This window comes from Bos mutus, chromosome 8 (assembly GCF_027580195.1).
Source record: "Bos mutus isolate GX-2022 chromosome 8, NWIPB_WYAK_1.1, whole genome shotgun sequence".
NCBI classification, from domain to species: Eukaryota; Metazoa; Chordata; class Mammalia; order Artiodactyla; family Bovidae; genus Bos; species Bos mutus.
Window position 1 is genome coordinate 27,874,422 of NC_091624.1, and position 11,931 is coordinate 27,886,352.

Here is an 11,931-nt window from a genome sequence, read left to right on the forward strand (position 1 = left end):
CTGGGGGAGAAGAGGGACCAGAAGACCCTGCCCGGAGAAGGTGGGTCGGGGAACCTGAAGGGAGAGAGAGTGGGCTGGGAAGACGGAGAAGGTGGGCTAGGAGACCCCTGAAGGGGAGAAGGTGAGCTGGAAGACAGTCACCTGGAAGAAGGTGGGTCAGGGGATTCCCCGAGTAGAAGGTGGCCCGAGGATGCAAGGGGAAGGCAGGTCTGGGAGACCCCTGGGTGTGGGGTGAGACCCTGGAGGAGGAGAAGGAAGACGTCCTTCCTGGTTAAGAAGGCAGAGGAGCAACTACTTGACTCTTAAGTTTCTTCTGATAAGCAGCAGAGCAGGGGGGCAGCTTGGGGGCTGTTCCTCCTGTTGCCTCCTCCCTCCTACCTTCCCAACTGAGTTTCTGGCTGGAATACAACTTCCCTTTCTCCCTTATTCCTGGCTGGGGACTGCCCTCCCTCCTTCACAAGATCTGTGGACTTCCCTTGATGCTGAGCCCTCAGAGGAGGACATAGTTCAAAGGATCCAGAAGCATGCCGGCACGAGTCAGCTCTGTGAAGAGGAAGAGGTTACCTGGTATTTGAGCTGCCCAGGAGCCCTGGTGGGAGCCCCCAGGCCTGGGAGACCTAACGCACAGGAAGGACATTAGGCCCCAGGCCTCCTGTCTGTGTCCCAAACTGCTGAGTTCTGCTGGTGGCAACAAGGATATAGGAAGACGAGAAACAAGGATATAGGAGGAGAGGACTGCCATGTTGCTCTGGGCTAGTGGTCATCCATCTCACCTATGATGGTCAGGGTCTTTGGCGGGTGGAGGGTGAGGGGTTCAGGCCCTGGCTCTGAGGAATCTTTTCCCAAGGCATTCTATAGCAGACTGTCCCCGGCCTGCTACCCAGCTGCTGTATACTTTGGGGATCCGAGATCATTTCAGGATGCTAGAGCAGAGCTGGCTCCTAATTCAAAGTAAGGAACCTGTCTGTGCTCCCTCACTCTCTTGGCCTTCCCCATCCTCTCTGTATGGTGCTAGGAGATGCAGGCTGCCACAAGCATAGAATTCCAGATTTGGGGCAGGAAACGGTCCAGCTCACTTCACAGAAGCATCCCTGACAGGTACCCTACCAAGGCCTACAGCTCCTAAGAGTCACTTACTCCACTTGTAGGCAGCTCAGTTGAAGCCCTCTCTTCTGTTGAGTCAAAATCTGCCTTCACATTGTTGCCCAGCTTCCCTCTACAGATGGCCCCTCAACTGCAGCCTGAGCAATGCCCAGAGCTGGGCCTTAGCTGGGAGGGACTAGGTGAGAGTGGGGAAAAGAAGCTGGAGAAAGGGGAAGTAAGGAGAAAGGAATTATCTCCCCCCCACACACATACACACACACTCTTACACATTGGTGAGCTGCCCAGGATCTGGACTACCTTCTTATCTGAATTCCAGCTGTTATCCTCCCTTCCAGAGTCCTTCCTTCTGATCCTTCTGATGACGGCCTGGATGGCCCTGGAAAGGGAGTAACTATTAAGCATTGTCCACAATTAACACCCTGATGTGAATTGGTGCAAGTAAACAGTGCTCAGCCAGTAGATCAAAGTCTGCAAGGAAGCCCGAAGAGCCTGGCCTGGGCACTGCTGAGTTACCTTCTCCCATGGCACTGAATGGGCTTCCCTGGTGGTTCAAGTGGTAAAGAATCTGCCTGCAATGCAGGAGACCTAGGTTTAATTCCTGGGTCAGGAAGATGCCCTGGAGAAGGGAATGGCTACTCACGCCAGTATTCTTGCCTGGAGAATCCCATGGACAGAGGAGCCTGGTGGGCTACAGTCTATGGGGTCACAAAGAGTCAGACACGACTGAAGGACGAACAGTTTCACTATTTTTCACTTTTCATGTCAGTACTGAAGCACTTAAACCAGCAATATCCCCATTCCCCCCACTTGTCATCTATTAGAGCCAGAAACTTCTGGAGACCAACTTGACTGTGGTCCAGGGGAAGCCAACCTGACTGTGGGCAGTCCTCATCTCTAACAGTTCCATTTCCTACTTTACAAATAATGATAATAGGTACCCAGCATTTATCAAATGCTTACCAGGTACAGTACACTGTGTTTAGTTCTTCAGACATGGACCAGAACTCACCCAGCTGCTTGTAAAGCACTTAGCATATCCCCTGGGTAGTGATTATTACAAACTCAGCACTCACATTGACACCTTAGGTGTGACTGCTGCCACTTTAGAGATAGGTATATAAACAGGTGTTGTAGAGAGGGTACAGGGCTTCCCTGGTGGCTCAGATGGTAAAGAATCTGCCTGCAATGCAGAAGACAGGGGTTTGATCCTTGGATTGGGAAGATCCTCTGGAGGAGAAAATGGCAACCCACTCCCATATGCTTGCCTGGAAAATCCCATGGACAGAGGAGCCTGGCAGGTTACAGTCCATGCAGTCGCAGAGTCAGACACAACTGAGCAACTAATAGACATGGTATAGTATTGATGCCATTTTCTGAAAGTGAAAACTGAGGCTCAGAGCAGTTGAATGGAGAAAGTCACCTGACTAGTGAGAGGAAGGAGCAAGCCAGGAGCCCAGACTTCTCCAGGGCTTGAGCCTGCACTGCCACCCCTTGGTCGCCTCCCAGGGCACCCCGAGCACATGCAGTAGGCGTGGGAGCCCGTCCTCCGCCCCCAATCATTCACCACCGACCTCTGGGATGGCTCTGGCCACCCCACCCCACCCATCTCCACCCCCTGCCCTCCAGCACTGCCCTGTCTACATCCATAACCTCTTGTATCTGGAAGTGTCTATTGAGATACTTTCCTATTACTCAAAGCACTTCCAAGGCTGCCTGCCAATTATGGGTCCCAGACTCTTCTTCTCTTTGGAAGAGACTTTCTCCCTATGACTTCTCTCTTATCCTCTGTCAGAAAGCCTGCCTTATCTTTGTGTCCTCCCTCTCTGTCATTTATTTCAAAATATATTTATGTCAACATATATTGAACACCTGCTGTATGCTGAGCAGTGTTGTAGCCATAGAGCACTTAGCAGCCCCAAGTGTTGTGAAGCTCATATGGCAGTAAAGGGAAACAGCAACACATATAGTGGGCTGGGCACCACAGTGCCCTATGGAAACTGGCACAGTGTCAGGGCTGGGCAGAGGCAGAGAGCTTCTGAGGTGACTTGAAAGCAGAGGCCTAGAAGTGGTGAGTTAGGGAAGGAAAACAAAGGGAACTTAGATGGAAGGACCTAGGAAAAAATGGGAGGTGACCTTGGTATTCTTCCACCCTAAGATCAGTGGCCCTCCATGTGGTCTGCCCCTTGCCTCAACACGCATTCCCCCAAGTTTGCCCCATTCCTCACGGCACATCACCCGTGAGTCTGTGCAAGCGTCCAAGACTTCACGACTCACCCCTGCCATACTGTAGGGGCGAGGGGGTGGGCTGCCAAACTACATGGCCCACGCACTGCCCCTCCACCCCGGCGCTCTGGTGAAGCACGACTGCAGTGCTGCATGCTCTGCAGAAAGCATCCGAGGACAAGACGTGCTTTATTCACCTTATTAGCCAGTGGAAAAGCAGCATCTTCCAGTATGTGTTTATTCATTCACCTACTACTCAACAAAGTGTACCGCATGCAGGTGCAGGATTTTCCACTGTGGTAATGTACATAACATAAAATTGACCATTTTAACCATTTTTCAGTGGACAGTTCTGTTGCATTAAGTATACTTACAATATTGTGCAGCCATCAACCTTATCCATCTCTACAACCATTCTCATCTTTCCAAAGTGAAATTCTGACCCTAACTCCCCAATACCCCTTACCTCCAGCCCCTGGTAACTACCATTCTACTTTCTGTCTTTATGAATTTAATTACTCTAGGGACTTCATATGTGGCATCATTATTTGTCCTTTTGTGATGCTTATTTCACTGAGCAGAATGTCCTCAAAGTTTATCCATGGCATAGCATATGTCAAAATTTCCTTCCTTTTTAAGACTTTAAGATACTTCGTTGTATGGATATGCCACATTTGGTTTATTTGCTCACTGTCGTTAGACACAGGTTGTCCCGACCGTTTGGCTAAGAGCACGGGTATACAAATATCTGTTCAAGTCCCTGCTTTCACTTCTGTTGTGTGTATACCCAGAAGTGAAATTGCTGAATCATGTGGTGATTCTATTTTTAACTTTTTAAGGAACCACCATACTGTTTTTTCACAGCAGCTACAGCATTTTAAATTTCCACCAACAGTGCACAAGTGTTCTAATTTCTCCACATCTTCATCAGCATATTGTTCCTGATTTGGGTTTTACTTGTTTGTTTGTTTCTATTTTTTATAGCCATCCTAATGTGTGGGAACTGGTGTCTCATTGTGGGTTTTTTTTTTTGAAGTACATTTTTTTCTATTTTGATTGATTTCTCAATGTATAGTCCAATATAATACCAATTTTTAATGGCAAAAATTTAGTTCCACTGAAACCCCATGATCACTGTGGTCTTGATTTACATTTCCCTAATGATTAGTGATATTGAGTATCTTTTTATGTGCTTAGTGGCTATATATATATATTATTTGGAAAAATGTCTATTCTAATCCTTCATTTTTGATTTGAGTTGGTTGCTTTTTGCTAAGTTGCAGAAGATTTTTTAATATATTCTGGATATTAATTGCCTATCAGATATATGATTTGCAATTATCTTCTCCCATCCTGTGCACTTTAAGTTTTTAATTTTGATGAAGCCCAATTCATCTATTTTTTGTTGTTCTGTTGCCTATGCATTTGATGTCATATCCAAAAAATCTTTGCTAAATTCAATATCATGAAGCTTTCCTCCATATGTTTTCATCTAAGAGTGTTGTAGTTTTACATGGATGGACCTTGAAAGAATTGTCCTTAGTAAAATAAGTCAGAGAAAGACAAACACTGTATGTTATTACTCACATATGCAATCTAAAAAATAAACTAAGAATATAAAAAAGAAAAAAAGTATTGTAGTTCTTAAGTATAGGACTTTGGTCCATTTTCAATTAATTTTTGTATAGGACATGTGAAGTAAGCGTTCATCTTAATTCTTTGATATGTGAATATCCAGTTTTCCCAGCACCATTTGTTGAAAGGGCTGTCCTTTCCCCGCTGAATGGTCATCACACCCTTGTCAAAAATCATTTGAGCATATGAACCAGGGTTTATTTCTGGGTTCTCTATTGTATTTCATTGGTTTGTGTATCTTTATGCCGGTACCACATTGTTTTGGTTAGTATGGCTCAGTATTAAGCTTTGAAATTTGGTAGGATGAGACCTCCAACTTGGCTTTTCTTTTTCAAGCTTGTTTTATCTTTTCTGGGCCCCATGCAATTCCATATTAATTTGAGGATTGTGTGTTAGTCACTCAGCTGTGTCCAACTCTTTGTGATCCCATTGACTGTAGCCTGCCTGGTTCCTCTGTCCATGGGATTCTCTAGGCAAGAATACTGGAGTGGATTGCCATTTTTCTTCTCCAGGGGACCTTCCCAACCCAGGGATTGAAGCCAGGTCTCCTACATTGCAGGCAGATTCTTTACCATCTGAGCCATGAGGATTGGCCTCTCCTTTCTGCACAAGGGCTATTGTAATTTTGACAAGGGTTACATTGCATCTGTAGAACACTTTGGGTAGTATTGACATCTTAACAACAGTAAGTCTTCTGATCCATGAACATGGGATGTCTTTTTAAATTGCTTTCAGCAATGTTTTATCATTTTCAGTGTATAAGTGTTTTGTCTCCTTGGCTAAGTTTATTCCTAGGTATTTTATTTGTTGGATGCTATTGTAAGTGGAGTTGTGTTTCCAATTTCCTTTTTGGATTGTGCTTTCTTAGTATATAGAAACAAACTAATTTTTGGTATTGATTCAGTATGTTCTGGAGAAGGCAATGGCACCCCACTCCAGTACTCTTGCCTGGAGAATCCCATAGACGGAGGAGCCTGGTAGGCTGCAGTCCATGAGGTCGCTGGGAGTCGGACACGACTGAGCGACTTCACTTTTACTTTTATGCATTGGAGAAGGAAATGGCAACCCACTCCAGTGTTCTTGCCTGGAGTATCCCAGGGATGGCGGAGCCTGGTGGGCTGCCTTCTATGGGGTCGCACAGAGTCAGACACGACTGAAGTGACGTAGCAGCAGTATGTTCTATGTTTGCTGAGTTTGTTTTTTAATTCTGTTATTTGTAGAATCCTCAGAGTTCTTAAATATTGATGATTTTACATGACATAAGATCATATTATCTATGAACAGAAATAATTTTACATCTTCCTTTCTAATTTGAATGCTTTTTATTTTTCTTTCTTTCTTTTTGCCCAGTTACTCTGGCTAAAACTTCCAATAGCACATTGGATAGAACTGATGAAAGTGGACATCTTTCCCTTGTTGCTGATCTCAGGGGAAAAGTTTTTTAATTTTTTAGTCTTTCACCATTTGTAGGTGAAAGTATGAGTATGATGTTTGGTTTGGGCTTTTCATGTATGGCCTTTACTATATTGAAGAAGTTTCTTTCTATTCTTAGTCTGTAGATTTTTTTGTGTGTTTGTTTATTTATTTATTTTTTTTTGTTTTGTGTCAAATGCTTTTTCCTGGCATCAATTGAGATCATCATATGGTTGTTTTTCTCCCCTTCATTCTGTTAATGTGGTCTGTATTACACTGATTTTTTAATATTGAGTTTAAGGATATTGAACCATCCTTACATCCTGGGAATAAATCCTATTTGGTTAGGGTGTATGATCCTTTTAACATGCTGTTGAGTTTGGTTTTCTAGTAGTTTGTTGAGGATTCTCCATCCTCAACATATGTTTATAAAGAATATTGTTTTGTAATCTTCTTGCAGAATCTTTGGCTTTTGTCAGGGTAATCCTGACTTCACAGAAAGGATTAGGAAATATTCCCTCCTCTTCAGTTTTTGGGAAGACTTTAAGAAGGATTGATGTTAATTTTCCTTAAATGTATGATAGAATTCAGTGAAGCTAAATTATGAGTTTTTCTTTAGTTCTATTCAGATGTTCTATTTCTTCATGATTCAATTTGGGTAGGCTGTGTGTTCCTAGGAATTTGTTCATTTAATCTAGATTATCCAATGTGTTGGCAAACAACTAGTGCATATGTTATAGTAATGGACAAGGCATACACCATCCCTACCTCCAAGGAGCTCATATGCCAGAGCAAGAAACAGACATGTAATAGATGTCATGGGGAGATGTCAGAAAGGAGACACTAATTCAAGGTTGGGTGTGTGCTTTTGTTAGTGGATGAGTTCATGTGATGAATGCAAAGAAAGTTCTAAGAGCAGGCTCTTCTTGGACTACCTAGACCTTGGTGATCTAAACGAAAAGCAGTTGAAATGAACAGTAAGCCATGGGAACTTTGGAAGCCTTCTGGGTTTTTCTGACAGGTATGAAAGTGTGCCTTTTCATACTGTTCATGGTGTTCTCAGATATGCAGATGACACCACCCTTATGGCAGAAAGTGAAGAAGAACTAAAGAGCCTCTTGATGAAAGTGAAAGAGGAGAGTGAAAAAGTTGGCTTAAAGTTCAACATTCAGAAAACTAAGATCCTGGCATCTGGCCCCATCACTTCATGGCAAATAAATGGGGAAACAGTGGAAACAGTGACAGACTTTATTTTGGGGGGCTCCAAAATCACTGCAGTGGTGACTGCAGCCATGAAATTAAAAGACGCTTACTCCTTGGAAGGAAAGTTGTGACCAACCTAGACAGCATATTAAAAAGCAGAAGCATTACTTTGTCAACAAAGGTCTGTCTAGTCAAGGCTATGGTTTTTCCAGTAGTCATGTATGGATGTGAGAGTGAGAATTGTAAAGAAAGCTGAGCACCAAAGAATTGATGCTTTTGAACTATGGTGTTGGAGAAGACTCTTGAGAGTCCCTTGGACAGCAAGGAGATCCAACCAGTCCATCCCAAAGGAGATCAGTCCTGAGTGTTCATTGGAAGGACTGATATTGAAGCTGAAACTCCAATACTTTGGCCACCTGATGCAAAGAGCTGACTTATTTGAAAAGACCCTGATGCTGGGGAAGATTGAAGGCGGGAGGAGAAGGGGATGACAGAGGATGAGATGGTTGGATGGCATCACTGACTCAATGGACATGAGTTTGGGTAAACTCCAGGAGTTGGTGATGGACAGGGAAGCCTGGCATGCTGCAGTCCCTGGGGTTGCAAAGAGTTGGACACAACTGAGCAACTGAACTGAACTAGTGAAAGAGTGGCCTTCTTTTTGTCCATCTCTAGGATGGTCCAGTGATGTTTGGAAGTCGTGAGTTTGTAGATCAAGGTCCCTCAGCTGGGTGACCATATAATTTACTATCCAAAAATGTGCTGGTAATAAAGCACCAGAACAGGCACAAACAAGGCTATTCTGGTCAAACTGGGACCAAGGTGGCCCTCCTATAGCCCACACTTGAGTTAGTCAGGTCTGCAGAAATGGACATGCAAAAATGCCAAGAGGTGGTGTGAACAGGTCTGGCCAGGTCTACCATGGGTGCCAGTGCCTGCCAGGCACAGTAGGCTAAGGCCAGCCAGGATACCCACCCTGAAGCAGCTCAAGCTCATCTGGGTAATTCCCACCTGGCTTCCACATCATTCCTCAGAGGACTCCCTGATACCCTCCTCCATCATAGTTAAGTTCCTACTTTCCTCTGCATTTTCCTTCATAGAGTGTATTATCATTGCTATTGCATTTCCACATGGGTTTAATTTTTCATTGCATTTCCATGTGATTGTCCACTCAGAGGAAGTGACAGAGCATGGAGATGTCTCTATTCTACTCATGGCTGAGCCTTCAAGCAGCCAGATGACCAACAGATGGATAAAGACTCCAGTAAAGATCCAGGAATCTCTCTAAGCAAGAAAGACCTAAGATCTTCAGCCTGAATTTAGCCTCTGCCTGCCTGAGAGGCAGGGCCATAGTTCTTGCTACCAGGCAGGTTCATTCCAAGTGGAACCATTTACACTCAGCTCTGACTGGGCCATTTCCCGTCACTGTTCTGGGTGTCAAGAAAAAAGAAATACATGCATCCAGAGCTAAGTCACACCCAGCTAAGGGTCTGGGATGGTGGTGTTCCCCCCATGGTTTCAGAGACCCTTGGACAGAGCACAGTTTGCACTTACCAGGACAGCAGCATGCAGAGTATATCAGCTTCCTGGGGCTTCCTTGTCAAGGTACAACACTGGGTGACTTAGGACCACTGAAATGTATTGTCTCAGGGTTCCAGAGGCCAGAAGTCTGGGATCAAGGTGCCAACAAGGCCATGCTGCCTCTGAAGGCCCCAGGAAGGGTCTGTTCTAGGCTTCCCTCCAGCTTCTGGTAGTTTCTTGGCTTTTGGTAGCATCAGTCCAGTCTTCATATCATCATTTTGTTCCTTTGTGGGTGTCAGTTTCTGTGTCCAAATTTCCCCTTTTTATAGAGACAACAGATTTGTTGGGTTAGGACCCACCCCACTCCAGGATGACATCATCCTAACCTAACTAATTACATTAACAACACCCCTATTTCCAAATAATGTCCCACTCCGAGGGACCGGGGTTTAGGGCTCCAACATATGAAACTTGGGGGGACACAGTCCAGCCCATAGCACAGGGTAAAGCATCTAGGGCAGAGCTATTTTAGCTTTGTGTACAGGTCCACTGGTCACCTGTGGCCCAGGCTGTCTACAGCAGCCAACAGGACAAGGAGCATAGAACAAGCATTCAATAGTCTGGGCCCACATGGGGAGGGCAAAGACAGGGCTCCAGGCAAAGTGGCCTCTGCAAGGGTCACTCTACCAAGTGGGGATGAAGGAGTAAATGACTACATAAATTTAGTAATTCTCAGGAAATTTTGAGGGTAGAATAAGTTCCCTGGAAGTGAGAGCTACATCAGGAAAGAACTGGCACCCAGTGTACACACAGACTCTCTCTGAGGCCAAGTATGAGAGGAAGAGTGAGGAGGGAGGTGTCTGAAACTCCCTTTGTCCTTACAGGTGATTGTATGGATAAGGTACAAAATAGTGAATTCTTAACATTCTTGCCTTGGCCTGGCATTTTAGAATCATAAAAGAGCCAGGACATTAGACATTCTTTTGCAATTAGAAAATGGTAAACTGAGGGCACAGTAAACCTAAGAAGGTATATATTACCCTTGCTGGCAATCAAAGCAATGCAGATGAAAACCAGAAACCCATCTTCTGCTTCATTCTAGCAAAGAGTCAGGGTCTGGCCAACACCAAGGACCAAGACAACCTGCCCTCACTTGCCACCTTAGGCAGTCCTTTTGGTAAAATGCTAATCACCTGTAGGGTTTGCATGCCTCCCAGGCTGTGACCACCTGGAGACTGGTCACAACCTCAGAAGGGCCACCAGCATGCCCAGAACCCTCACCCTGCAGCGCTGCTCTTCCCCCTCACTCATGGATCCTCTGCATCCATTACTTCCTTCCCTGGGCCCAAGCCTGACTGCATTCTCCACAAACCATTAACCTTCTCATTCCTCATCCCAGAGGTCCTCCCTGCCATATAACCATCACCCCATTTTATTTTCCTCATCTTCTCTATCATAATAATGTCATAATAATGTAAAAATCTGTACACATGTATACTTCCCCCAGTCCCCAGTTGTAAATGCTCTCAAAGGCAGGGCCCTTGCTGCCCTCTTTGAGCCTGCAGGCCTAGGGCAGTACCCAACACAGATCCTCCATCAATACTGGAGGATGCCAAAGTAGAGCCATGTCCAGCCACACTGGACAAACAGATACATCATGGAGCAGCCATCCATGGAACTGTGGGGCTATGGCAGAATATGAAACGTTAGAGAGCCATAAAATTTTTCTAGGTAGGGAGAAAATGTGACAAAATACGTATGATGATTTTATTATTTTCTGTAAAAAAAATTATACATTGCATGGAAAAAGGAAAGGTAAAGGCTGAAAATTAACAGTTTAGTAATTAACATATTAACAGTATTTTGGCCACCTGATGCAAAGAACTGACTCTGGAAAAGACCCTGATGCTGGGAAAGATTAAAGGCAAAAGGAGAAGGGGGTGGCAGAGGATGAAATGGTTAGATGGCATCACTGACTCATTGGATATGAATCTGAGCAAACTCAGGGAGATAGTGGAGGACAGAGGAGCCTGGAGTGCTGCAGTGCATGGGGGTCGACTTAGCAACTGAAAAACAACAATAAACATATTACTTTGGAAACAAAAAAATCAGTAGAAGCTATTTTTTCAAAAAGAAAGAAAGGGAAAAGTAACCGTCAGTCCAGGAGATTGTGTGGATTGTCCAGGGGTCAATGCCAGGGTCAGAATCCAGCTGCCCAGAGTCCCAGCTTGGCCACCCACAGCTGTTGGCTCTTTGCATATATCCGGATGCCACGCAGGCCGTCCCTGTGACTCTTGATGTGGGACAGTCGGCCAGCCTATCCCCAAGAAAGCATGGGGTCTTCAGTGGCCCTTTGCTTCCTGCGCCTGCCCCTCTCCGTTTTCCAAAACACAGGGTTCTTCTTCAGCTGGGAGGACCTGCTCCAGAGAGGAGAAACGCGGCGCGGGTGGTGGGGAAGGAAGGGTTGCAGTTGTCATGGTGGGGAGCTACCGCTGGCATCTGGGGGCAGAGGCCAGTGGCACTAAGAATACAACCCTCCCCGAAGAGAACCTCGCCAGGCATTTGCAATGGACACTGTATTAAAAGTGCTCCGGGTACAAAGTCAGGGGAGCCGTATAGCGAGTCCTCCCTGGAACTGTCTTTCTGTAAAACGGAAGCCCTCCCTGCTCCCCAGTGCCTCTCTCAAAAAACGAGGACTAGCAAGGACGGGGGACCGGGAGAGGGGGTGGCGGGGGGGCTGTACAGTAGCCCTTGGTACTGTGGAACAGAGCACGATACGAACGCAGAGGAGCTCAAATCCAAGTCCCTGAGGAATTGTGGGGCCAGCACGAC